Raw genomic sequence first — 10,207 nt, forward strand, 5'->3', positions numbered from 1 at the left:
AGTGCATATACTGTCACTTCTGATGGCATAGATGATTACAAAGTTTTATCTTCAAGATACATAAAAGGCAGTTTTGGTTCATGATCTGTCAGCAGCTTGTATTTAAGGTCCCTTCCTGTATGTTTCCTTCATGCATGACTGACTTTGAAGTATTTTTTCTGTATGTTATTAAAAAGCAAATGTTGCTGCCATTTATTCTTTTTTTCAGAGTACATAAATCAGATACTATGTGAGTGAGAGAGGCTGTTCTTGCAAGTTAAAAGCTTTCATGTAGCACAAAATAATGGCAATGTCACTTCTAGCTGGAAAGACTAGTAAAGGACAACAATTTTTAAAAACACTGCAGCTGTTTTCAGATAAAGACACACATCAAAATATTTACAAGGTGGAGGAAGAATATTCATATCATTCAAGTGGGAAATGTAATTTCAAATGGTATCTTTGCATCGTATATACAACACCTAATGAGAACATAAAATTGCAATGATCGGTTTACTTAAAAAGGTAAAGAATATTAAAGAATGAATAAATTTTATATAAGTGAAGGAAATAATAAACAATATAGTAGAAATAATGTCAAGCTGCTGTTAGCAATATCTATTTTCTCTAACTCCTGGGAATATACCTATGACTAAAAATAAGCCGATTACTTCTGTCTGCCAAATGTCCAATCCCATTCAATACTGGAGTCTGTGTAAGTGAAGCTAAGCACTCACAAAATTAAGAATGGACTAATTCTTAGCCTAAAGAAAAACATGTTATATTGTCATGCCTGAGAGACAAGACATTGACCAAATGCAGACTAAAGTTCTGATTTAGGGCAGCAAAAAGCAAAATAAACTGGAAATACCATCTTCTGACTATAGCAGCACAGTTGTGATGTATTCATATTGATATAGGCAGGATTATCTAGGGATACAAGTGACACAAAGAAAAATATTTATTAGATCAAATGATGTGGCTCAAAAATCCAAAATGTCCCAAGTTACATAAGTTTTTCACACTTGGTTACTGATATTTGCAATATTAGGGAGTGGGAGTTCTCAAGCCTTCAACTTCCTTCCCAACTTGTTACCTTTTTATTGAGATACATTGTAATGCCGATACAGCACTGAAAGCTTTGATATAACCACACACTGCATACCTATCCCTTGTAGAAAAATGTGGGGTATTTGCTCTCTATGACTCATTCTGACTCCATATGAACCAAATATTTACTTTAGAGTAATGCTCTATGGGTTAGTTAGTTACTTTTACTATTCTTCTAGTGAACTGTCTATCAAGCTGACTATTCATACATTTCCTTATCAACATTTGATCTGGGTTTTGACAAAGGAATGTTAACTGTCAATTACTTCTTTTTTTAAAGACATCAAATTTTAAAACTTCTGGCTTGTTCCAGTTATCCTAGAGAAGGATGAAACAAAAGAGAGTAATTTCTGACACCAAAAAGATGGGGGTTTGGTTTTGTCTTTTTCTCCCAGAGATGCAGGAATGCGCAAGATGCATGACTTGGGTATTTTTGCTTGCATTCCTGTGGTGAGCCTATTCCATCTCTGCCAATTAGATCATCCTATTAAAACAGCAGATTGTGATGCCATTAAGCCAGAAAATAATGACTTCCTTTTTGCTTACTGACCTGTTTTCTTTTGCCTAGTTTACCTTAGTTTGAAGAGAAGACATGGCTAGCAAGCATACTTGTTGCCTTGTAGAATAAATTGTTTATCATTACTGCTAATGGAAAAGAAGAAAAAGGTGATGAAAAAGGCTCTCAGCCATTGGAGACATCTTTCTAGCAATTTGTGTGTACTAATCGGGAACTTAACAGTGGAAGAGTAGCTCCAGGAAGTCTGTTGTCAATACAGAAATAATGAAGCAGAGTAGAGTAGGAATAGGAAAAAGTTGAACATCTAGAGGAGTTATGAAGCAATGAGAATCTGTACATAACCACTCAACTATAAATGTAGTAATGGGAATGAATGATTTGCTTTGTGTTTCAAAGTCTCTGAGGGAATTTATGTGAATAAGGAGAGTTTTTCTGCTTAAAACAGCTACTGTATGCAGCTGCTGAGAAAAAGCAGAGAAACCTACCTAATTTCCCTTATGTCTGCTCCCAGAGTTCTGTGGTAGACTCATAAAAATATATTTAAGATTCTTCCTTCAGCTATTGTCTTTGCCCTTACACCATCATATTGCATGGGTAAGACAGTCACAGACTTTGGATTACCTCCACAGAAGTTTCTGTTTTCTCCTTCAACATCTGTTAGCTTGCCTTGTTTTCTTAGTAACAAATGTTGCAAGTATGGTATGTGATTTGTTCTTGTAGGGTCAGACAATGCTGCATCTCATTTTGACCTTTGATGAAATGAATCATGTCATATATTCCACATGTGCCCTTTTCATATATGTTACGACAATCTGTCTGACAAAGACATGGAGGAAAGGGCAAGACAAAATAATAACTGATGCTATCAGCAACAGCAGGAAAGGAAGATGGTAGTTTTCTGAGTTTTCTGGCTACATGAGATTTTTCTAAGATAGTAAACATAAAGTACTTCTATAAAACCTTTTTCTTTCTGGAATAAGTCAAGACATCAAGGAAAATCAAGTCACTATACACTCTACAGTATTTCGTTTTTCTATCTCCTGTCTCTACCTGCTGCAACTAAGACTTTCAACGTTTCTGTTTCTGGAAAATTCATCTGACTCGAATAAAGCAGTGAAAAGGCTTCCTAAAAACTATGTAAAAACATATTGCTGAGTTCAGCCTTTATAGAAACAGCAATTGTGAAGTTTGTGTTCTGTAGAAGCAGTAAAAAAACCATAAGCCTGAATAAAGCGTAACATTTTAACTTTATAATAAAATTGTTCGTAGATCGGCAAACAATCTGAATTCTTATGAGTTATTCTTGAGGAAAGTTTGCCAATAATTTAGCCAATACTGAATCAAATGTCTTTACAAATTACTTGAACAAAAAGACATCAAATTCAATATAAATCTTGTTATTAATGTAAATTGAGCTTGGTTGAACCTCAGAATATATCTTTTCTCAGAAATAAACACAAAGTTTTGCATATGTGAATCAACCTTAATAAAGAATCTACCCAGCATCTACTCAATCAGGTATTTATATCATCATGATTCCTAACATACTCTGCATGTTACACAAAAAGTGCACATATTTTCCATGGCATTGTCCTTGCATATCTGTGCATCAAAAAATCAGCATTCATATACTAGCCCTGTACAAAATGATTGCAACACACTATGGTAGTTCTCGGGTCTGAAAGTGTACATCTCTGTAGGCCACATCTCTGCCTTATAGTAGGGTGAAAACTGCTGTGCACTGGGATGCCCTGACTGTGCAACACACTTTTCCTTCTTGTTCCTTCTTGACATTTTCTGGGTAATACACCTGGACACATGGTGGACATAGAAACACTTATCTGTTTTATCTTGAATTAAATTTTCTCTGGAAGCTTTCATAACCTGTCTGGATGTGTGCCTGTGCGACCTGATCTAGGGGGACCTGCTTTAGCAAGGAGTTTGGACTAGATGATCTTTAGAGGTCCTTTCCAACCCCTACCAGTCTGTGTGATTCTGTGATTCTGCAAAATTCTGTATTTTAGATGAGTTTCACTTTTAAGGAACATTCCTTCTTCTTATAGAAGTTAGAACTCTTTGATCCATTAATCCAAGTGGAAAGACTGAATTTTCCTTTACAGAAAAAAATGAGTGATTTGAAAGGACACAGTTTAAGTGCTGTGACTATTACATGTATCACTAGAAGATCTCATATTGCCTTCATCATTATCTGGTAAATGCTCTCCTCACTAATTTTAAATCTTGTGGTCTTGTTTAATATTCAATAAAACAGAAGACCTGTTGCCCACAGGATCTCCAGATGATGATTATCTAGTTCAGAAATGCAATACAATGTAATGGGATAACTCTCAATTTCTGGACTCCAGGTTTAGATATTTTTTTCTTCAATGTCTGAAAAACAATGTCTGTGCTTTAAGCAACAAAATAAGTTTTAGAACAGAAGTAACATCCAAAACACAAATGAAACATATGGATTAACAAATAAAAATCTATTTGTTGTGGGTACTATATGCGGACAAACTCAGTTTAAAAACAGCTTTCTGCAAAGTTGTATCAATAATAATACTAGTAAGAGCATTTTTCATATTTTTTCAAGGGTTTTGGTGTTCCCACTCCTAATCTCAGATTGAACATTTCATCTGAAAAGGATATTATACAACATCTTTTTGTCAGAAATTGGTAATTTATTTCTCTAATGTTGGAAAGGGAGCCAAAGGTAAAGCCAAAGAAGTCAGATCTAACTCTTTTACTTGGATTTACCAACTAAGGCATAACTCTGTGCAAACATTAAAAAGATTGCTTGATGCAAACTCAGGGGTGCAAAGAATGTTGTGTCAGATTATGCCTCTTCACAGACACTTGGGACAATAGTTTGACCCATTTAAACTATTATTTGTACCTGCTTAAAATACTATGACATTGTTTTACAGTTTCCAAACGGTAATGTGTGTATACTCAAATACAGAAAGGGACACATTTCTGAAAATGGCCTATATTTCACGTCAGATATGTACACTAATATATGTAAGAACAAAAATATGAATAATGCAGAAAAGTGAGATTAGATTACTGTAGTTTTCTGCATATGTATAATTAGACACAAGAAATATAAAAATAGTCTCAGCACAATCACTTTTATCAGGCAAAAATGAAGTATTTGCAATGTTCAAATAGGTACCATACTTGACATTTTTTCTTTTACAAATTGTATAGATTAATTGCCTGCAGAGGGGTTACTTAACTAATTTCAAGTAGCAGTAGACAGACACACGGGAAAAAAGAAAGACTGCTCAGTAGTGGATTTCTGAGAAAAAGATTGAGCCACACACCTCTCTTAGCTTGGAGTATAACAGATTTTTATCAGAACAGAGGATGCTAAAGACATTGCTAAAACTAGAAGCATAAACTTTATTTATATTTGAAAGAGCTGACCACAGCTCCATTTCATTCAAAGTGGGAAATATAATGTGGCACATGTGGGAGGAATTAAGCTCATCTGAAAATTGGAAAATAGGAAAAAGAATATGTGCAAGACAAAAAGAAGTCAGATGATGCATTTCTGAGCTTTTAAATTTGAAAAAGATACACTTATGTATTCAAAATCATTTTGAGAATAAAGAAGTGCCATTATTTTCTAAAAAGACACAGGATTTGTTGAGAAAAAAATTGTTCACCCAGAATATTTATTTCAGAGCTGTATCTTTTCATGAAACTAAGTGAGACTGCAACAAAACGTTTAAATTCTAATACACTCAACTCTATTTGAAGACCAAAAGATTTTAATTTCAAGTGATTTTGTGACAAAGATTTGAAAGAGTTCACTGTAAGTATTTGATATTCTGTTGGAAATGACATAGCATCACATCATTAGTATTTTTATAATTTGAGATATTAAAAATTCCATTTAATTTCTTACTTAATGTCTTTGAGATGGATGAAATCTTTCTTTATTGAAAGCCATCATATTCCTTCCTTATGCAAATAGCAGGAATGCATATTTCCTATTAATAACAAGAATGTACCTGATAGAAATGGATAGATTTTTATGAGTTATGAATTTCTGGCATAGCATTTAACCTGTCAGACTTTTTACTCCTTATGTGTTTATGAGCATATTAGAGGTGATAAGTAGCACATTAAATAATGCTAAGTATCATAAGACCTATCACAACTGATGATTCTTTTTTTTGTCCAAGGAAAATAGGGTTTTAAAAATCAAAACTTAAAGTGGATTACAAAGTTCAAGGAAAGTTTGAGTTGATACAAAGGCTTTGATATATGTGATGATATGAAAACTGGGAAAGTATACACAATTTTAAGTGGCTCTAAGGAGAAAAAAGGCTTTTCAGCTCTGCTTGAGACACTGTTTACATAACACGATTGTGCCCTTTATTTTATGGGAGGGGACACACCTCCTAGAATATATTAACATTTTCATTTTGCATTTAATTTTTTACTTTTTTCTCATTCAGTTTGCGTATGATATTATTTTGCAACTACATTTTTAGCACAAGCCAAAGTAGCTGTTACAAGTTGTAGAGGCTATAGAGGCTTTGTTTATTAATGGAGGCATTCATTTTATTTCTGTACTTTTACTGAAGTATAACATCCTTTTACAAAAGAACTTTGAACTCCTTTGAAGAAGTGTCAATGTAGACACCTCCAAAATGACAAAAGAATTTTAAATCAACAGCAAACAATATAAAGAATGTCAAATGTGCAACTTTTAGTACCAAGAAAATTGTATTAGTTGTCTGTCTTCCATGGTGACATGTTAATTTTCAAAATTTTTATTCTTTCTCCACAAACATAACTATCATGAGTAGCAATAACAGTAATGATGATCATTGATAAGTTAAACTAAGAAATAAAGAAGCATATCTCATAAAAATAGAACTTAAATTTTCGAACAGGTAATTTTATTCTGCACACAGCAATTACTCCTGTTGTCAGCAGGATGAAAATTTACTACCCCGGGAAGTCATAAAGACTCTAATGCATTCTTACACAACAGAGTGTGAGCTGCATCTGAATGAGATTGTCCTTTCTAACAGCCTTCCTCTCCCTCTGTGCCACACTGTACCAGTGCTCACATCTATGGCATACCATCTGAGGTTTTTGCACACATTAAGTTGCACATCAGTACTATTTATGACTATTTCATGGTTGCATATATTTTCTACCTATTTTAAACAAAGAGTTTTTTCATTGTTTTAGAGAATACATTGAAAAAATGCTTTTGGCAGGACTGTTATTCTCCAATGCTCAAATAGCCAATAGAGTAGATCAATATTTTGCTGTGTTTCTTAGAATGAATCTGACAAAGCTATAAAAAGGAAACTCACTTGCCATCCAGAACTGTGACTACTCTTTCTGTGAAGCTGAAGAACAGGAAAAAATACACCATCACTCAGAAGGGGAACACTAACATTATGCAGCACCAAGAAATAAACCCAGGAGTAATAAGAACCATGCTACTGAAAATTTTCATGCAATGGCTGAAATAATTGACAGCAATGGATATTCCAGAAGAAAAATTTGCATAAGCAGCTAAGATCTGCTAAGGGCTTGAAGCCTTGCTGTAGAATACAGTTCTGGTGGTGAGGTGAAAATAAAAAAGGTTTGGTGTAATCTATGTCTGCAACTCTTCAACAGTGCTACTTGATGAACTTTTTCCCAGGCTATCCAAACCACTCTTTCTGGTCCTGCAAAAAATCTGGTGACATGTAAGACTATTGGTAGCCAATTTGGACCAGATTTCAGAAGTACTTTTATTAGCTGGGAATGTCAGGTCAAGTGACATGGGTATTTATTGGCAAAGATTTTTGGTTTTATTAATTTTGACTTAATCTGTAAGTTTCAAACACATGTAGACTAGCACTTGAAGACAAAAAATATAGTTCTTATTCCCATTACTCCAGTATCAACTGTTTCACCTTTCTATAAGTACATGCATATGGAGAAGTTAAATTAACAGAAATAAAAACTTAAATTCAATATTAAAATATTCACACAGATGTACACAAAGTAATTCTGTGAACACACAGTACAAAAAATTATTTCCTTTTGGTGTCAGATGATTGCGACATACTGAACATTTTTAGGCTTCATTTCTGTTCTGACAGATTGAACAACAGAGATTAGTGACTAATCTCTTTGAATCACCTGTTCAGAGGAATTTCCTTACAGGTTCCGAGAATCAAGTCAGGTATTCTTGTATGATGCTTCATGAAAAGAAATTAGAGATTAAACAAACCTTCTTTTTTTTTTTTTCTGGCCTTTTACTATAAAAAAGTATGTTTATTCAGTTAAAGCTTGTCTTCTGCCCATTGATTGCTCATCATTTCTTGTAAACATTGTTTATTTTCTTCTTTTTTCAATCAATAGAAGCATGAGTCAACCACAAGTGTACTAAAAACAGAATTAAAAAAGAAGGAAAGAAACTTCTTTTACAGATAACCCTTTTAAAATAAATAATGCCCTACAAAAGAATTCAGAATATAATAGCATTTGGAATTAAAATCTTCTTATTTAACCAAAGTTCCACGACTACATATAAAGGTGGATTCTGAAAATAATCTTGGTGTACAGCTTTTCTGTTCTTCAACCCTATCTAAGTTCTACCTTGAAAAAAAAGCCCCAATCAAAATCTTTGCAGATTTGCTTCCTATAGCCTTGTAATCAGTTGTAGTCAGTATTCAGTTTGGTACAATGTGTATATTGTGTGGCAATACTGTGCTTTAGGAAGTAACAGCAGTAGTTAGAAATAATAAAATCCCTTTGTGTACGTTCCAACTACATCATGTAAATAATCTGGTACACAAAAGTTTGATCTACATCATCTTTTTCAATTAGCGCATTGTCACAACTTATATTATCTATCTCATTTTAAAATAATGTTCTTCTCAGTTTATTATGAAATGAGGCAAGTTCCAGAATTGCTGATCTGAGATTTAATGTGTGAGATTTTACCTCAGTAGTATCATTTTTTCTTTGAAGCATATGGAGAAAAAACTATCAAGAGGTAGCCATGAAATCACCAAATAACTGCAGACAAGTGTTTGAGTGTATTGGAGACAATTGAAATTAAAATTATTTTGTTACATTACCTTAGCACTGAAAATTAAAAAGGTTGTGAATAACATCAAAGCAAATTTGTAAGTTTTATTCCAACCAACAATTCTGTGATTATTCTTGTACTACTCTTTCAGATCACCTGACACAAAGTTTTTCCAATGCTGTCAAACCAGTCATTTCTAATCTGAAATGTTTTCCTGTGCTCTCAGGTTGATTCTGGCATGTCTTTAATTTATTACTCCAAGATAATATTATGACTATCACTTTGTTATCACCTTTTATTCAGGTTTTATGTCAGATTCCCAAAATAAGTCAAGGTATTGAAATTTAGTACTCACTGAAGTCTATGCAATCAAAACATTTGATAAGTTCTTAGTTTGATATAATTACAGATGATACATCGAACTTGTAGCCCCTAAACAGTAATAGTAGATTTCTTTGCTCAGCAAAGAAAGTTACAAATCAGTAAATGAATGTTTAAATAAGTTAAAGCTCATATTTCGGTACTAGATCAGATTTTCTCATGTTTACACATCTAAAAATTACAGCAAAAAACTGCATCATATTGTCAGGAAGTAAAGAATAATAATATTATTGTTGTATACTAACTTAAACAAAGAGACCTTCGTTATCTATGATGACTTACTAACACTACTTCTAGCCCATGCTGACTTCAAAAGAAGGCGTTATTTTGTATTCACACTTGTCAATCAAAGTTAGAATCAAGAAAATATTTCCTAAGTCAGATAAGGGACATGAATATGAGAAATAGAATAAAATAATACAATTATTTTAATTACAGAAAGCAATATTTTCTCCCTATAACTCTTCTCGATTTGTGACTATTATCTAAAAAAATGAGGTTTTCTAAAAATCTGGTTGCAGACAACTAGTAAAATAATACACAAATTGCCTTTTATCAAAAAAAGTGTCAACAGCTCAAAGAAACATATCAGGTATGAAAGTATTCCCAAATAAACATATAGATAACAACCCTGAAAAGCTGCAAAGAGATGTGTTAAGAGATTATTCTACTTGCACAGCTTTACAGCTCTACAAATCGTATCACTATGGAGTACTGAATAATTTCACAACAGTACTGAATATCATTACAGAGCACTCATTACTGGATTATTGTCCCATTAAAACCATCAACACATCATTCTTAAATAATCATCATAATAATGAGCCACTGTCCTGAAACATAATGATGCAACAATAATAGCTTCACAAATTAATGTGTACTAATATTACACGTACTAAGTGGAGTTGACAACAATCAGTAAAAAGATTGGCATGCTTCTATTTCCTAAAGCAATGAGAACAGTAGCTGAAGAACTCATTTGAAATATAACAAATCCAATAGAAGACATGAAAAAGGAAAAACTGTTCTACCATCTTTTATGCCCAGACATGGAGGTACAACAGTCATGCATGTATGTTTGTATAATGAATTGGTTTGCTCCGTATCTTCTTAATTTTTTTCCCATTTACTAATAGAAATATGTGAGAAACTCACAGAAA

This window comes from Colius striatus, chromosome 3 (genome assembly GCF_028858725.1).
Source record: "Colius striatus isolate bColStr4 chromosome 3, bColStr4.1.hap1, whole genome shotgun sequence".
In the NCBI taxonomy this organism is placed as follows: Eukaryota; Metazoa; Chordata; class Aves; order Coliiformes; family Coliidae; genus Colius; species Colius striatus.